At 38.5% G+C, this 19,338-nt stretch overlaps 1 long non-coding RNA gene across 1 annotated transcript; it reads left to right on the top strand.

The window, feature by feature from the left end:
• Window positions 1-4,082: 4,082 nt before the first annotated feature.
• On the top strand, window positions 4,083-18,240 carry LOC139084832 (uncharacterized). The gene is made up of 4 exons (XR_011542624.1): window positions 4,083-4,201; window positions 9,123-9,244; window positions 9,371-9,653; window positions 18,063-18,240. It is a non-coding gene; the product is annotated as an uncharacterized lncRNA (long non-coding RNA).
• Window positions 18,241-19,338: the final 1,098 nt, after the last annotated feature.

Here is a 19,338-nt window from a genome sequence, read left to right as displayed (position 1 = left end):
ATATAGGTTAATTTTCAGAGGCATTTCATAAAAATTGGTGACAAAAATATTTGTACAATATTGCTTTTTTGTTGTTGTTGTGGCAGCAATTCAGCCAAGAGCTAACAGTTTTGTAAAGGTGCTGGGAAGTGCTAGGATTCTGGATAGATTTCGAACATAGACCCCATAGAATTTCCCGACACACTGGCTGTAGGTTTGCCAGAAATAGAGGAGTCAAGAATGACCCCAAGCGTTTTGTTTTAAGCAACTGGAGGGATGGAGTCACCATCCTGTGAGAGGGGAAGGCTGAAGACGGAGGAGTTTTGGGGAGAAAATGCTGAGTTATAGAAATGTTAATTTTGAGAAGCCCTATTACACTTGAATGTAGAATATCTGCCCTTTGTTCTCCAAGATCCTGTCTCTATTCTCTGTCTTGATCTCTGCCCCCGAGACCGAGACCGAGACCGATCTACATTCATTTCATCAGTGGGATCCCTTTGCCCTTTGGCTTCGGATTGTCTTCGGCCAATGGGAGCTCACCGCCTACAGGGAGGGAGGAGAACAGGATCATGGATCTGTTTTCCTGGCTTCCTCACAGGGAAGTTTTTCTCAAGTTCTCTGTTACCTGACCGAATGTTACTTCTGTTGTCCTGGTGATCTCATCTACACAATTCTCTCCTTCCGGTTTCTAGTAACTGCCCCTTCCCCTGATCACTTTGGGTTTATGGGTGTTGACAGGTCTGCTGCTACTGACTCAGAGTCACTGCGCCATCTACTATGGTTCCCTACACTCTGCCCACACCTTTGTGAATAGTCACTTTGTCAATAAACCCTCTCAAATTTTCTAATTTTAGTGTGCCTTCTTTTTTTTAACCTGGATGCTGTATGATATAATATCTAAGCGGAGATCTGACTTGGAGATATGAATTGGGAGTTATTAGCATATAGATGGTATTTAAAGTCATGAATCTTGATGATTATCAAGAAAATAATATAGATAGAGAAAAGAAAAGGAGCAAGTCCAGGGCTTGTTCTGGAAAAAAATAGGAATCTGCAAAGGAATCCAAGAAGGAGTAGCTAGTGAGGTTGAAGGGAAACTGTAAGCGTGATGTCTTGGTCAAATGAAGAAAGCCCAGCAAAGGCAAGGGGCGATCAGCTGTGTCAAATACTCCTGATAGCCAAGCATTATCAAGACAGAGAGCTGATGCTGGATTGAACAATGTGATAGAGATAAAAACCTGACTGAAGTATTTTCAAGAGAGAATGGGTTGTGAGAGATTGGCAGCAAAGATTACAGTCGATTTTTTGAAGAGTTTTGCTGCAGTGGGATGCAAAGCAATGGGGTGGAAGATGGTGACAGAAGTGGGGTCCGGATAAAAAAATGGGGAACTTTCTATACTTAATCTCTTGGTAATCTCTTCCAGATCCACAACTTTAAATACTATATACATGCATACACTTCACTGCAAACGATATTCCAGGGGATGGAAATAGAATGTGCCACAGTCTGGATCCGAGAGAAATCATGGTGCATTTGGGGAATGAATGATTGATTGCCAAGAGCTCAACATGGCTATAGGATGGAATGAAAGTAGAGGTGAGGCCCTTAGTTCAATACCCTACGAGGTCCTGAGTCCCTTCAACAACCATGTGAATGAGCTTGCCAGCAGATGCTCCCTAAGTTGAGCCTTGAGGTTTCTGCAGCCCAGCTGACACCTTGATTGTAGCCTCGTGAGAGACTCTGAGCTGGAAGACCCAGCTAAGCCGTGCCCAGATTCATGACCTACAGAAACTGAGAGATAACAACATTTACATCGTTTGCTTTTGGAGTAATTTTTGTGTGACAATAGTTAACAAATACAATATTTCAGGAAAATCACTCCAGATGACACTGCAGTGTCAGGAATAAAGAGGGGCAAGACTGGAAGCAGTCACGCCAAGAAGGAGGCTGCTTGTAGAAATGCAAGTGAGAAGTAACAGGCAGGTTACTCTTACCCTTGAAACCTTCTGGAATGACTTTTCTCCCTTCTCCTTTTCCCTGCAGCTGTCAGTCCTAAGAGTAGAAATTTACCTCGCTTCTGTAGGCCAGCCTGATTTCAGTCCAGTGTCTCTTACATTGACCCATTCCACTGTGGTCAAGTCTTCTGTTTGCACCTATATCTCAAGAAACACTCTGTGGCCCAGAAAATCTCAGGGAAGAAGATTTCAACGTCATTACTTGGCTGCTTAAAATTCAGCACATCAATTTTAAGTACTGTATGTAACTTGAAAGGTAGTACATTACACAATTTCCACCCATCAATATCTTAGCACAGAAACTTTATCAAAATAATAGGAACAGGACTTGGAGAGAAAGGAACACAGAGCAGACGGCTATTTTCATGCGTGAATGAAGGGAAGGGAAAAGCACATTTGCTCCAGTGTCTAGTGCTTGGCGCATGGTTGGTGCTAGAAAACATTGAATGAATTAACAAACTGGAATGTAAAAGCTGGAACGAGGAGAGTCTTAGAGTCAGGGAGGAATATGAGGGCACAGGAGGTTTGGAGGAGGCTGGGTTAGGAATGGAAGGAGAAAGTGAAGCACGAAAGAGGAATTTGGGAGGAGGTATTATAAATAAACTACCAACTGCACAGTTTTATCTGGACCTATCTATGCTCAACTGTTAAAAAACAAAACAAAAGAGAGATCGTGATAGAGCTGAAGATTAGCATATTGTTCAGAGGGTCTGAGGCAGTGCCTTCTATTGCATAGGGAAAAAATGGGTTATTTTGTTCCTTAAATATTCAAGCAGTAGCTATAGAGTTTCTGGAAATACCCCTCAACTTACTCTGTCAATATCAGGGAAAGTTCAACTGAAAGAGGCTTCCAGCATGCTCTGGGATTGCAGGTGAAATTCTACAAAATTTCAAGTCTGTAGAATGAAAGGAAATCCTTCTTTCCTCCCTCTTTGGTTGACCTGGAGAGTTTGCGTGTTGGGGATTTATTGAGCTCTATCTGTGATTGTACTGGATGGGCTGTGTGCACAGGAACCGGAGGGGATCGTCAGATTATTGTAACTGAAAAATCCAGCTAATAATGGAATACATTAAGCAACAATGCCAAGAAGGATTAAATATTTCTTATTTCCCATTTCTAAGTATACAATTGTTATTTCTGAATAATTTTAGAATGCTCATGGCTTGATTTAATTGTGGGTTTAATTTTACTACTATCGTATTCTAAGGGTAAAGATTAAGGATTTTGTCCATATTTTCTCCAAATTTTATTATTTTTCATTAGATTTTCACTTAAATGTGCAAAATGGTGATATCGTTTATTTTAACCTTAAGATTAAACAAATGAGTTGAACATCATATTGATGATATTAAAAGTTAATGCGCCTTTCGTCATGTTTCTAAATAAAATGAAGAATTTAAATGTGCTGGAATCACACTTTGTAATGCAAAAATTTTGTACACCATGCACTGTGTTTAGAATGTAGCTTTTAGTAATTTATGCTTGGAGAAACAAATGGATATGTTAAAATTCCACCCATTACACCACATGCAGTAGTTACTAGTGAAGTCAACATATTGCCTGACTGTCTTCATTATTACTTTATGACTACTTGTGTTTAACTAATAGCTTTTTTTTGTTTTATCCTTCCAATGTACTGAAACTTCCAGAATACTCAATACAGCTGTTCCACATAATGATACTGCCTCATTAGTTTGATGCATTTGCACGTACATACTAATAAGGACAGTCACAAGGAAAAAATACTTTATTTTGTTCTTCCCTGGTGTTCGCTTTTGAAATAAGAACGTTTGCCACTAGTGGATGTTGCAGCTCAAATATAACCAAAGGAAAAATCTCAGGAAAAGACACAGATGGTCTCATTGGACTCCAGAGGAACTACTTGTCTATATCAGTGGCAGTTTCTCCCTGGTTTATCTACCTTACTGTTTGCACAGCATAAAAATTAATTTTTTAGGTACCACTTCTATAGCTGTAATTAACATCAAGTCTGTAATTTCCTAGTGTGGGCAGACCAAGAGTTACTCGGCTAAAAATAGACCTGCCTAACAGCCTGTAGATAACCTTGTGTCCCCTTTCTGTTAAGAGATTTTCCTGCAGTGGCAGCATGCACATCCGTGCATTATTCATGTGCATTCCTGCTTCAGCCATTGTCGTGCATCACAGATTACAGCATGGGGTCCCTCCTTTTCGGAGGAGGAGCAGGTATGTTCCTCTCAGACAAATCCTAAATTGGATTTTCTGGACCATAACTGACATTGATGGTTTTTTCCGTAATAGATTTGAAAAACAGTTTTTTTTTCTACTGTGGAATCTTCCATTTGCTAGACAGCTGTGCCAATAAAAAAAGTAGAGATTCATGCTATCATATTTGAAATTTAATGTCCATTCAATTTCACTGAAATGCTTTCTGAAAGAGGGTTCCTATGTAGATTTACAACATCTGGGATGAGGAAATTTTAAGCTGCCAAACTCCAGTTGCGACCAAACACTACCCTTTTGAAACAGAGTTCCAGTGGCTAGGAAGGAATTGAGACTAGCGATTTGTGTCCAGGGTTTTATACCCTCATTCATTAGGAGACTCTGCTCAGTTTGGTTTCTTTTATTCTTCTACTATTAATTCTATTTTCTCTAATTCTACACAACTAAGAGCACCCAAAACTTTTAGATATAGTAAGTGCTGAGAAAGAAAAGCAAGACCTAGATAATGACAGTGTTTGGAGAGATTGCAAACCAAAAACAGTTAATTCATTTACACCCTTCTTTGGTCCTAAAGGGATTTAATGAAAGTTTGAAAGATATATAAACTATATTAACGTTAATAGATAGGGGAAAACATCTAGAAGTAGATACTAATGTATTTTTGTAATCTTTTAGAAGCTCAACACAATCTATGTTAAAGAGGAATGATTACAAACGAGGTGAAAGAGGGAGACTAGCTAATGGAGTATTTGTGTCAGCTAGAGGGGCTGAACCAACAGGAGGGCAAATCCTGGCATTCATGTTCTCTTCCAATCTAGCGAGGTTTAGAAATGCCCCCTGCTGACTTTACCTCAAATCCATTTGGAACAGTTCTTGTAGTTAGAATTGGCTTTGTGGCAATCCTGCCCCACTGCCCTATGGCCCGGTGCCTGGCATGTATTAAGTACTTAGTAAATATTAGATGTTTTATTACCAGAATGTTTCGTTTGAATTGCATGGAGCTGGATGATTTCAGCAGAGGATATTATATTCATGAATATTCTGGATTCAGTGTGTCCTTAATAAATCTATAGAACATTTTAATCTATCCCAGAGGAAAAAGCAAGAAGATCTGTCTTTATTTCATTATAGCTATAGGTTTTGGTCAATTAAAGTAATCCTCAAAAGGTTCTCTAAATGGGCAAGAAACTGTCCTTTAAAGTTAATACCTCTGAATCTGACTAATTAAGAGTTTAGAATAAGATTTAGAAGCAGGATTTAATATATGTAAACAAAAGAGAAAATGATTTAGTTTTTAAACCAGAGGATACTGGTCCTGACACCAAAAGGCATATTGGATTTAGTTCTTAGTTAAAAGGCAACTATAAAGCCTCTAATAAACGTTCTGGGAGAGAAAAGATGTCCACATGAAAAAGACCTTCAAAACCTGGAGCCTTTTCTAACCAAATCAATTTCCAGAAGCTACCTCCTCATCCCCTGCATGGCCCACCAGCCACACCAGGTGCTTTGTCCTAGGGCTCCTTTCCTTTATATTCATTAATATTGGAGAGACACATAAACTGTGAGTCAGTGAGAAAGAACTAGAAAAGGGAGGTCCAGGTGGCTGTAGAGTGATGAGTCATCAGGGATAGTGAAAAAGGAGATTTAAAAAAGATCCCTTGGGTTAGGGGAGAGATTAAAGCAGGGGAGGTAATTAAGGAGCTCGGAGGAGAAAGTAAAGGAAGCTGAACACCTGTGCAGAGAGGTTATTTGAGGAAAGTGACCATAATTAGACTGTCTTTCATATTCTACTTATCTATGTGGACAGATGTATAATCTATAATATATAACAGGGTTATAGTTTTCACCACAATTTGATGTAACATCAGCACTTAATTCTAGTTAGGAATTCTGCCTGATTCTTTCATCTTGGGTATTCAGCCTGATGTATATGTTCATACTTTTTCTCCCTTTCTCTTCCTTCTTACATTTATCTGTATATGTTCGTCTAATATAGGCATATTCATTTTATTTGCTCTCAATTATACAAATAATACAAGAATATATCTAATAAAAAACACCTCCAAGTGGTCATGATCAAGCAGAAGTCCCCTTGGGAGGCACCCTTCCTTCTTCATCTCCCTACCTCCAACCACACCACTCTACCGCCAGGGTTAATCTCTGAAGCTAGTCTATGTTGATTACTTTCACTAACCACTCTATATTTAGGTCTTTTCTTATCATGATTTTTAAAAAAGGTAAAATTCTTCCTGAAGAGCATTAGGAGAAACAAAGTTGATGAACTGAGATGAATTGTTCCAACACTATGCTTCTTTGTGGATTTATACAAATCTGACCTCTGACTGATCATGTACTGATATTTAGTTGACATACAATTTTAGAGTATTTTTAGTTCTGGTGAGAGAAAAACTCTCATACCACATGTTTATACATGACATCCTTTATCCTAGGAAATTTGGAATTTGGCTTCCTAATCTCTAGATTGATAACTATTGTATACCAAGATAAAATAAACACAAACAATAACAGTGCACAAAAAACCACCAAACCCTGAGTTGATTAGTGTGGTGATATGTGAAATTAAAATTAAAAAGGGAATCAAAATTATTTTTAAACTCGAATTTAAATCTCACTATAAAATCTTTAAAAGTAGAGATAATAGATATGTATATTAATACTAAGTATCACTAAAAAAAATCATTAGTCTGAAGTCCCCTTATTGGCACCATTTTCCTGTGTATCTTCCCAGAAATATTAGGTTCTGTATGTATACACATCTTCTGCCCTCCCTCCTTAATTATAAATTCTTCTTTTCTTCTAATATTTGGGTATAATAAATTCATGTGATAAGACCTTGAGTTTAGTTATCAGAAATGGTATTGACGACAAATTCTAGAAAAATGGCCTTTAAATTTATGAGTTTATGGGAGGGATTCTAAAATTATGTTATTTGTAAAAAATGAGGAACTCTCCCCTGCCCGTCAGCTTTTCCAACCAAATTAAACTGCCCCAAATTTATAGATCCAAGATTCCTTTCTGGTCGAGTCTTGATAATACTTCTTCATATTGTGTAAGTAATTAAAAAATCAGGCTAATACCACCTCAGTGGGGTGTGGGTTTTTCTGTCCCCAGCTTTCATGGACCCTAATCATCTTGACAATTAGAGTAACTTTATCAACTCTCTGGGAAGAACCCATCCAATGAGATTTAGTTTCTTTTCTATCCCTCTATTTTTATTAAGGACAACTCTGCTGCCCTCAAATTATAGACAATTAAATTATTTTTAGATTATCTATTTAAAATATTTGCTAATTACTTTCTTGATACATTAATTTCAAACTTGTTTTTTTCCAAGGAGCAACTAGTCCAAGCACTGTTATTCTGCGATTGACCACTATCATACCTTATTATGATTGTATTTTGCCATATATATCTATATAGATTGCCTTTGACCAGTGCCCCTTCAAGGCCTCTGTGGTAATTGATATGTAGAGAGTCCACAGTAAAGGCTCTTGTTCCATGACCCTGGATGGGACTTAGATGACACAGGCTGGACCAATGGACCATTTTAGTGACATTAGGAAGAGCCAATCACTTTCTCCTTCGAGGGAGAGAAGGGCCAGCATAACCTGCTTATCCCAGGATTTTTATGGAAGCAGCAGTACCAACCAGCACTCTCAGACCCTCATGCCTCATGTTTAGGGAAGAAAGAGTTAGAAGGAAGGAGACCAGAGAGGAATGGTGGGACTTTTTCCCAGAAGGGTAACATCCAACCCTATCTCTACTTTCCAGTCTTTTACAAAGCAAGCATGTATAAGAAAAAAAAAGCCATATTTTTGGGCTTTAATTTCCTTGTCACAATGAATATGCTGCCCATTAGCAGTATGGACAAAAGATATCCTTGGTTTTGAGTAGCACTGTTCCTTTGAAATACATTGAAATGAAATATCCTTGGAGTCAGGTGGTGGTAGCAGGGTGGAACAAAATTTGGTTCCTACAACTGGGCATGGTATTTTGTTAAAAGGTTAAAATTAATCTAGCCTAAATCGTTATGCTCTTATCATGTGGCACTGATCTTTGGCATTTGGGTTATCTCCTTATTTCTGAGCAGGAGAGTAATAAATTTTTGAAAAGAATCTTGACCCTACCCATGGGTACTTCCTGTTTATCTCCATGTGCAGATGAAGTGGCTTTCTTAAACATTTGTTCTTGTCAGACTCGTCAACTTTCGCAAGAAAATGTCAATCGGGCCTCTGGGTTGAGGAGCTGTTAAAACATATGGCTTTGCTCTTAACCAGAAAAACAGAATAGCTGCGCTCCAGCTACTTGTCAGGCAATATAATGTTCAACTCACTGCCACTCAACATTTATCAGAAGCTCAGCTGGGAGAAAATATTTATGAAAGATTGTCTGAAGGATATGCAGTCTGTCCATTCATCTAGCTACTCTTAAATCCACCCCATCTAAGCTAGACAAGCAGAAATTCTGGAACATTGTTCTGGTCCTCATGGGAATGCTTCTACTAAATTGTGGAGTGTCATTTTGCCATAAGCTTGTGCTGAGCGATGTTGGAAGGAACAGATCTTTGAAACCCACTGTGTTTACTATGAGGCTGTTGTAAATGATTCTTCACTATGTCACACAGTTTTCACTTTATGAAGGCCCTCAGGAGAAATTTCTCTCATGTCAGTACCAGCAATGGAAGTGTTCCCCATTGCAACTAGTTTGTTTATAAGCACATAAACACTGAATCATAACTGATTGCGCTTCTGCCTTTGCGTTATTTGCTAGCAAGTAGAGAGCTAGAGTTGTAACTCATTTCTGGAGAGCATTCAGGAGTTACCAACATGTATTTTGAGGCCTAATTTCATGTCTGGCCTCACCTTATTTGGCTTTACTTAATTTACTCTTTGTTTGGGGTAAGATGAGGAAAGGTGGGGAAAATCTTCATAGAAGACCTGCTCAGTGGAGTCTGGAAAGGTGGTAGTTCCTGGATGAAGAAGAGGAACTCACTTTGCTGGTGGAGCACAGCGCTTCGGTCTACAGGTAAATCTGTGCGTAAATACCGTTTCATAGAAATCCAGGTCGTAATATGATGTCTCACTGTCTGTCTGGCACTCAAACATTCTACTCCAGTGACACACATTTTGTGTTTCTTCTGGTCCTCCTCAGTGGAAGGAGACTTTCCTGGGAATTGCGAAGAGAAGCATTTGGCAATGGGGTGGACCAGGAGGGGATGGAGTCTAAAGATGACAAGGAGATGGAATCCATACGAATTACATTGTTTCCGAGTCTCATTCAGGAATTGAGTAGAAATATCTGAGTCTGAAGCTAACCACACAGATAGCATATCAGCGCTCAGCCACCAAATGAACGTGTGCACTAGGCCATCAGTCACACAGATGTCTCTTTCACAGCTTGTGTCAAAATCTGGCACTGATTTTGGCAGTGGCAGGTAAGTCACCCTTTCAGGGACAAAACTGCATGCTACAGAAATTATTCACCTTAATTTCCGCCAAATGTTAAAAGATCTTTTTGCTTTTTTCTAAAGTAACATGTAAAACAGTATTTTCCCAACTCTAGTCTGTGGAGGATGACAAGCATTTTCCTTCATCAGCCTGTGATGTAGGGAGGATGTGATGTGAGGATAATGCAAGTGATTTTTCATGAAACTGAAGTTATTTCACTTAAAATTCTGTGTTGCATTCTGAGATTAGGTACTTTGTACTTTTAGGTGTTCCTATGTTCTTTCCTTTATGACACTATAATGACAGATTTTTAAAAAATGCCTCCTATTGTTAAAATGTAATAATAATAACCTAAGTGAGTCTCGAGGGCTGGCAAGTATGGTTTTTCAGGTTGTTTACAGCACAAGGCAGTAAAATTACATGTGAATTACATGTTTGGTGATTATTCAAATTTCAGAAACCACTAACTGAAAGGATGTGCGCTTTTTCTGTAGTAGGTCTGCTCTTTTACCCCCACGATTAGAAAATTTAGCTATTGTTTCCCCCTAAACGTTGCCACTTCCTAAATGATTCTTATGAAAACATTGTGGAGATGAGAAGATAATTACCCACAGCTTTGTCAAACAATATGGAACAGATTAATATGCTTCACTGATGTGAAGAAGATGACAGCTGGAACCCTTTAAAAGACAGCTTCTGCAGCTCAGGACCCTGACGTTTCCAGTTGTCAATAGCAACGCCTCTTTCTCAGGTTGTTGATTGGGGCTGAAAGGCATTTGTCAGCTCCTCAAATGTATTTAATATGCTGCAACAGAGGCTAAAGCACAGGGTTTTTCTGCATTGTCGGCTGCCCTACTGTATCTTCAGGAAATCAGTTTAGGTGGTTTTTTACTAGGTTTCTGGTCTTCTTTTTTATAAAGACGTGCATTGTAGATGGCCTCCATGCACACGTGTGCTCTCACACACTCAGTCTTTACCGGATGGGGGATCCATTCTGTACAACTGAAATGGCATGGCAGCAGAGTTACTGAAGGGGAATGACAGCCTGTTATTATGCGCTAAGCACACCGGACACAAAACCAGTGCTTCTCCAACTGTAGAAATTACGTTCTCAAGGTCACACAAACAGCACGACTCTATGTCACTGCAGGATTGCTGTAGGGTTAGGAAACACGCTTTTCTGTGTCATTGAAGTCTCTGCAGAACTCTTAATCCTAACTCAATGCAATACCCTGAAAAGCTGGATAAATACATCTCACCCAGGAAAAGGTTTGCAAGGTTGAATGACTGCAGGTGATATTTTAAGCAAAAGGATTTTTCATTCCTTCTCTTCGAGAAAAGCGAAAATTTCCTCAGTGTGGGTAAAATATGTCATAGAATTTGTCTTCCTCATAAAATGCAGTTTCCTTGTCATATTTCTATGAGAGATAATTTTCAGAATATAGTAAAAATTTACTGGATTTGCAGATAATGTCTAATGTGTGAGATTGAAAAGTTACCTTGCAGCAACTAATTTAGTTGAGAACCACACCTTAACAAGGCCTCAAGGTTTGGCCTGCCCTCCTTCAACAAGAAACTCCACGGTAAGCCACCTTTTTACCCATGTGCAAATGGGTTGCAAAATAGTGGAGATATTTTATAAAGGTGCACTTTACAATGATTTTGTAAAAATTTTTAGATCTGAATGAAATAGGAGTCTAGTCTTGTTTGAAATGTCAATAATGATTTCAATAGGTTGTTTTTTCCTAAAAAAAATTAAACACTTGATAATACTAAATATTTTTGTCCTATTAAAGCTTTCAGGAAAAAGATGGGATATAAAATAAATATTAAAATTAAACTCTGTTTTCATAACATTACATACATCTTTGTCCATGTGCTCTCTTTCTCACCTTCCACTTCCCTACTTTCACTCCTTCCCACGGACCCCTCCATTCACTGTTCTCTCCTCTTTGAATGCTTTTTTCTTCCAGTCACTCAGATCTCTTTGACTATAAAGTCTGTGTTTTTCTCCTGTGCAGCACTGAAGGCAAGGGAGTTTGTTGCTAAGGTGAAATATCTATTTCTGGAAACATTTGACCTAACTTTTAAGGAAATCTAAAAAATGAATGCTACCTGGGAGCAAGGAGATAACTGCGGTTTCCTCATGGGGACCCTTCTAACACGATGACTGCGCTTTCCATCAAGAAAAGTCTCAATCAGGAAAACACATCCGTAGAATCCATACAATTTCCAAACAAATGAACTACATACTGAGAGCAGGCAGACTCAGATTAAAATGAACCAAAAACCTTTCCTCCTTCCAAAAGGAGAAACAAGAGATTGTGTTATCATCTTTGGCAAATCTTTTACTAGTTCTTTTTATTATTTTTTCACTTTGTAATATCATTTGGATTGAGTTTCCGCTAGAGTATCTTAGAATCTTAAAGACCAATAAAATAGGAAGCACGTCGTTCTTTTAAGTAGGCCGCGAAATCAAGATCGGCAGTTTTATTTCATGAGCGGTATCTGTCCAACCTCTATAATGTTTATTTCCACCTCTCCCTTTGGACGCCTCTTATTTTATTCCTCTTATGTTATTTATTTAATAGACTCTTCAAAAAGAATAGTCTGTTCTGGACAGCTTAAGTGAGGGGCTTTTAGAATTGACCAGTTCAAAATGAAGAGAAAAAACTCTCAACATGGCAAAATAAAGTAACTTTAAATATAACTACAATATGTTAAATGTAAACAACAGTGGTAAATATTACTTTAGATCACAGCAACCGAAATGTCCTCCTTTAAATAAGTTGCCAAAAGGCAAAGTTAGCACAGCCTGATCAATAATGCTGTTTTAAATAAGAAAACCTTGAAATAGGCTTTATAGATGGGTAAATATGTTTTCTCCTCAGCGCTTTTCAATACTAATCATTTTCCCTCTCTCTTCTGCTGTGGTTGAGTAAAACAGCCAATAGCAAAACCATTATTTTTTTATTTACTTTAAAACTTGCTTACCTGGGCTAATATGCTAGCATCAATCAAGATGATGTTCTGAAGGAAATAAATAGCTATAAACCCTCCCACATCTTTACTCCTTACTGCAGGATAGAAAGTGTGAGCTTCATTTCTTACTGTGTTTTAAAGAGTTATGACCTGGTTTACAAAGGAATCTGAGGGTGAGGGCGTTTTTATATTCATATCCTCACATGTTCTTTGGTTCTAATTCAGCTAATCACCATTCAAGATGGTTCCATCAGCTTGTCTTTTGAAGCAGGGTCCGTGAACAACTAGAGGCCTTTAGGCCTCCTACAGAATGGTCTGAAATGCAAGGATCAGCCAATATCTTTTTGAAGTTCCCGGTCAAGATGGGCAGAGAAGGGATTAGAAGGGGGGCGGTGATAGAGTTTGATCTCATTGCAATCAGTTGGTTACCCTCACATTCCCTGGACCTCGCATCTCTGTTAGTGCCGCCTAAATAGCTAAGATAAATCCAGCCAATGGTTAACAGAGGTTAACATAAGGGAAACTGTCTTATAGAGGGGAACCATGTTAGGACAATCAGTGACCCTGATCCACAAGGCACCCCCCTTTCCTTGTCAGCAATGCTGTAGTTTGCACGGAGCGGAGATGAGTACACACCTGCTATGGTCGTAGCCTTGGCTTGTACGTAGACCTCCCTATTCTGATAAGGCAATAACTGTGTTGTTTTAGTTTTCCCAGGGATGTAATGACCTTCGGGAAAATGTCCTCTGCTAGTATCTGTCACTGGTGACAAGAGAAAGGGATGCTCTGTGGTCTCAAGGACTGCAACACTAGATGGTCAACACTCCGAGACTCCCCTCTTCAGCCCATTTGCCCTATAGAACTGCTTCAACATTTTGTAGTTTTAAGATGGTTCTTTAGGACACTAGTCTGCCATCTTCCCCCTTGCTAGCAAGCTGTAATAAAAAGACTCTTTCTCTCCTACCACCCTGTCTCTTGACTGTTGGCTTGTATTTCAGTGAGCAGAAGACCCCTTTTGGCAGTTGCATCTCTTCTTCCACACTACATATCCTTTCTGTCATCGCCCTTCTCCACGAAATGCAAATGACAAAGAATGAGGGTTCTCCCTGACTTGGAGAGCTGATTTTAAAGGATTGATGTCTTAAGAACTGTTTTGTTAATGCAAAGGCTGGAGGCATTCTGGAGAAATTTGGATGCTAAAAATGGCACCTGCTGATGTAGTAACTCATATTGGGGTTGAAACTATGGAGTATTTTGTAAACTGTAAAGTGCATATACATTATGAGGTATTAGTTGCTTATTTGACACTAGAATAATTTGATTAGTAAATATTATATATATCTATCAACTGCTTATTTAATCATTAATTTGGCTGGTTGGTTCAGTTTCAACACTGCTTTAAAGTAACTTCATTGAGGGGAGTCTAATTTTTTAGTAGTTTTTTGCAAATCTTTAATAACATCACATTTTTTTCTTCTTTAAATGAACCGTGGAACTTTCAGGCAGTGTGGATGGGAGAGCAGTCGCCATTAAGTATCTATCATTCAAAAGTACTATGTATTGCTAATAAATATTAAACACAATGCTAATAATATAATGCAAGAAAAAAATTGGAAACTAAAATCAAACCCAAACAAGGCACTTATTTGAATAACTACTAATTTAAATGACTTCTCTTTCTGATTATAAAAGCTAATGATTTGGGGCAGGCAGGTGGCACAGCAGTTGAGTGCACACATTCTGCTTTGGCAGCCTGGGTTTCCCGGTTCAGATACCGGGTGAGGATGTGGCACCGCTTGGCAAGCCATGCTGTGGCAGGCATCCCATGTATAAAGTAGAGGAAAATGGGCACAGATGTTAGTTCACGGCCAATCATCCTCAGCAAAAAGAGGAGGATTGGCAGCAGATGTTAGCTCAGGGCTAATCCTCCTCAAAAAAAAAGAAAGATAAGGATTCATAGCATAGGCAATAAAGATATATGTACGGGAGTGAATTCCAACATGGTGAAGATAGGAGATTAGAGATAAAAGAGAAGCTGGACAAAGAGATTAGGCAGCTGAGAGCACGCTGTTTCCTAGATCAGGTGTTATTCTAGTATTTGAATTAAAGAAGGAACTTATATAACAAATGGGAAAATAAGCAGATTAATTACAAACATAGAGACATTTTGACTGCATTTTGTGAGCAATTTATGTGATATTTAGCAGTGTTGAATAATTATGTCATTTTACTTATAGATTATGTCTCTTTAAGAGTTAGCATGTATCTAAAATAACGAATGTAATTTTAACTAAACTGTTTCACATTTAATTAATTTTGTAACATGTTTTGAAGGGTTTTATTTCAATTGTGACTGGGTGATTTTGATGATCTCTTCTGTCCCACCTTCTCTTCTTAGTATTCTGGTTGTGAAGTGTTTACTTAGCAACACCATTGGGATGTCTGTGCGTTCTTTCACTTATTATTCAACAAATATTTGTTGAGAACTTACCATGTGCCAGGCACTGTTCTAAACCTTGGGTATATAGCTGTGAAAGCAAGAGATAAATTTCCTATGCCGTGTAGTTTATATTCTAGCAAAAGAGACAGAACATATATAAATCAACAAGGAAATATGAAAAATAATGGCAAGTGATAAGTGCTATAAAGAAAATAAAGGAAAGGGGTGGGAAGAGATGCATTGTGCTTTTTTAGAGAGGAGGCAGGGGATCTTTTAAACACAGTCCTAGAAGGAGCTGCGAGAGTGAGCCAAATAACTCTAAGGACACAGTGTGAAAGAAGGATTCGAAGTGAGACCAGGATCGTGTGCCCCAGATACCTGGTAGGAGAGCAGCACTGGGGTGCTAAGTCACTGATGCAATTCTGAGGGAAATCACATTTTTTCAAAAGTGTGTTTAGTAGATTCCTTTTACATGACTGAAACAATGGCAGGACTGCAAGCTGGAAACATATCTTTCATTGAGAAACATTCTTTATCCATCCTTTAGGCAATTTCAGGCTCACTTTCTAAAATGAACTGAGATTTAATTTTATCATGATTATATTAAATACGTTAAACTTTGCAGCTCATTTGGATTTATGAAGAGAAAGCCACATAATGAATTCTGATATGATTTCAGCTAAATTTGGAAGTCAATTTCTCAAGAAAGGAAGAAGTGTGTTACATTACTTAGCAGGCATCACTAAGAATCAGCCTGGTTTCTCTAAGAACAAGTGATACCGAACTAGCTCCATTTCCTTTTTTGACAGAATTGTTAGGCTGGTAGATCAGAGAAAGGGAAGATATAAAGCTTATCTGGGTTTTATTAAAGTAATCGAAAGTTTCTCTAAACTTGTGAAGAGATATGGGCTAGGTGTTAGTACAGATATGTTTCTTGGTGTTGATTGACAAGCTGCATCCCACTTTGCTACTTAGATAAATGTTGGCTTGGAGAAAGTTTCTGGTAATGTGTCTTAGGGATCTTTCCTTGCCCTGTACATTTCAGAAATGTTACTAGGGACTTAGATGAAGGAAATACATTCCAAGCCAAACTCGACATGCTAGAGTGATGTGACAGAGCAGAGTGAAGTTTCACAGGAAAAGAAAAACATTAAAGTTTTATCCTTTCACCAAAAAAAAAAAAAAATCAGCTGCAACAAGGTCAAAATACTGAAGGCACGGCTTAGGAGAAGCATGTGTGGAAACTAAGATTTTCATTTAATGTGGGTAAACAGTTTAATGTGACTGCCAAAACTGCCACCTTGGGCTGTGTCATTTGAAAGAATCGTGTCTGGAACAAGGGTGATTCATTCTTTGCTCTACTTTGCATTAGCCAGACCATATGCCATTTCCAGTTTTAGGCACCAGACTATATTTAGGAATATGTTAGGAGAAGAGAAGCCAAGGTAGTGAGTGAACTTGAAAGAATATCACATGGGGAAACATGGTTAAGACAAGAGGATACTTTGCCCATTAAAGAGAAGATGTGACAAATATGAAGGATGAAAAGGACAAACAAATGGAAACCAGATGGAATCAGATTTAAGCATAACACGACTGTGACCTAAGGATAAATTGGTCTGAACAGTGACCACATTAGCCTCCTTGGGCTGCCATAACAAAGTACTTCAAACTGGTTGGCTTAACCTACAGAACTTGGTTGTCTCACAGCTCCGCAGGCTGGGAGTCTGAGATTATGGCGTCAGCGGGTTGGTTCCTTCTGGGGGCTGTGTGGGAGAATCTGGGCCAGGCCTCTCTCCTAGACCCTGGTGGTTTGCTGGCAACCTTTGGCATTCCTTGTCTTGTAGACCCATCACCTCCGTGTCTTCCTTCGTGTTCACGTGGTGTCCTCCCTGTGTGCGTGTCTGTCTCCAAGTTCCCTTTCTGTAAGGACATCAGTCATATTGCATTAGGGGCTCATCTTGCTTCAGCATGATCTCATCTTAACTAATTATATCTGCAATGACTCCATTTCCAAATAAGGTCACATTCTGAGGTTCTGGGGGTTATAACTTCAACATACGAGTTTTTAGGGGATGCTCTTCAACCCACCGCAGTGACTAATAGCTGAATGTCCTCCTAGAGATAAAGATGTGAGATTTTGTCTCAGGGATATTTTTTTCTTTAAACCTCAAGATCAAAGAGATAAGATAGACTGCTTAAGAAATACAAATTAAAAAAATATTTTCTATGATTTTGAAGAGGGTGGTAAATATTTTAAAGAATCTATAGGATATCTTTTATGGTGAAATCTCTCATATCTAACCTCCACTTAATCACTTGCTAGATAAAACTAAACTCTCTGGGGCCTGCCCCATGGTATAGTGGTTAAGTTCAGCATGCTCCACTTCAGCGGCCTGGGTTCACAGGTTCAGATCCCGGGCATGTTCCTACACCACTCATCAGCCATGCTGTGGTGGTGATCCACATATAAAGTGGAGGAAGACTGGCACGGATGTTAGCTCAGCGACAATCTTCCTCAGCAAAGACAAACAGCCCCCCCAAAACCTAAACTCTCTGTTATTTCTCTCAAATATTCTGATGATGAATGGGTGTGCTGAATCACCATAGTTATGGGGCTCATCTCAAATATGGTTGTTCACTTTTATTTCCCCTAGTTGAGACTCTTTTATTTGCCTGACAAGATTCAGTTATATTTGCTTCAAAACTTGTATATTCCTGAAATGTCAATATAATTATGTGATTTAACTACATATTACCTAAACTCATAATATTTAAGTGGGGAAGGAATAAAGTTGTTGTTTCTATGAAAATAAAGTTCATACTGTAGAAGAATACCATGAAGGCAAATTTTATTTTAAAAAATATTGTCAAATTAGACATAGTGAAACAATTGTGAAAGCCTGGAAAAAAATCATCAAACTGTGAAAGGATGTACGTTCATTGCCTCCCAAATGTCTTCTTTCCTCTTTAGAGAAAGTAAAGCTGGAAATTTTAAAAGATGAATTATGAGTGTGATTCATGCAAGAAATGTAATGGAGGATTACAATCAATGGAGACATTCGAAGAAAGGACTTTGGCTCTGCATCAAAGGAAAGGAGAGTAAATCTGCCTTTACATATTTTAAATTAAAATAAAATGTTTATAATACATATTTGGTGTTTCTTAAAACTGGGATTCAGTTACTAAGGCAGGTGGAGAGAATGGAAGTTGGATAAAGTACTAGCAGACCTGTCGTTGTTATTAATATTTCCTTTTTGTGAATATTGAACCTCTCAGCTTCAGTAGTCAGCAGTAAGAAGCACCGAAATCGGGAAGCATAAACTACGTATACAGAATTCCTATCATGTTCTCCTAAAAACAAACGGCAAAATTGTAATAAACTGTCCTTTGGTGCTTGCTTTTTAGAATGACAGGCATGGGATCTGAGTCTTAATTGCCTTTGGCTTTCATGACTGCTTTTTACAGCATTAATGTTTGACCAGGCAGAGTACGTTTCAGTGGACAGCTCTACTCCCTCTTAAAAGAAACCGAAGTCCAGCTGAAACTCCTCATCACGTGAGCCAGGATCATGGTGTTCCTTTTGGATGAGGCAACGTACTTCTCCATTAAGGCAGCTCAGCTGGACACTTCTGGGTTAGGGTGTCGCCCTTAAAGGTTACATAATGAGTTGGAATTAGACTGTCTTGCTTGCTTTTGATGAAACTGATCAAAAGAATGATAACGGTAGTCGCTTCTTAGAATTCTATTTAACAAATGTTTGCCATTTATCTAATCTCTAGGGAGAATTTTGGCTATTTGTCTAGTGAAATTCATTGGAAATCAGGGTTTGTCACAGCCGTTCTACAATCAGTCAAGTGCTCCTTATACAATGAATGAGATGAAAAATAGTGATACATACATGGTGCCTACTACATAACAGTTCCAGAAACCATTGTAGTGCTTTATTAACTCAATCTTCCTGGCCAGTCTAAAAGGTGGGTACCGTTATTATTCCTGTATTTGCAAAGGTGGGAATTGAGGCACAGATTAATCACTTGTCCAAGATCACACAGCTGGCAAGTAGTGGAACTGGGATTATTAACAACGCAACTTCATAAATTACATTTCATGATACGTGGAGCTGGAAAAAGTCACAAAATAAAGTTTGGTTTAAAAATGACTACCACTTTATTAAGAAATTGTATAAATGAGTATCCCTGATAACTTCCTTTTCAAACTCACTAAGCATCATTCACCGTGGATAAGGA

The sequence above is a fragment of the Equus przewalskii genome, chromosome 1, assembly GCF_037783145.1.
Source record: "Equus przewalskii isolate Varuska chromosome 1, EquPr2, whole genome shotgun sequence".
Lineage (NCBI taxonomy): Eukaryota > Metazoa > Chordata > Mammalia > Perissodactyla > Equidae > Equus > Equus przewalskii.
Note: the sequence above shows the minus strand (reverse complement) of the source record. Positions and strands in the feature narration are given on the sequence as shown.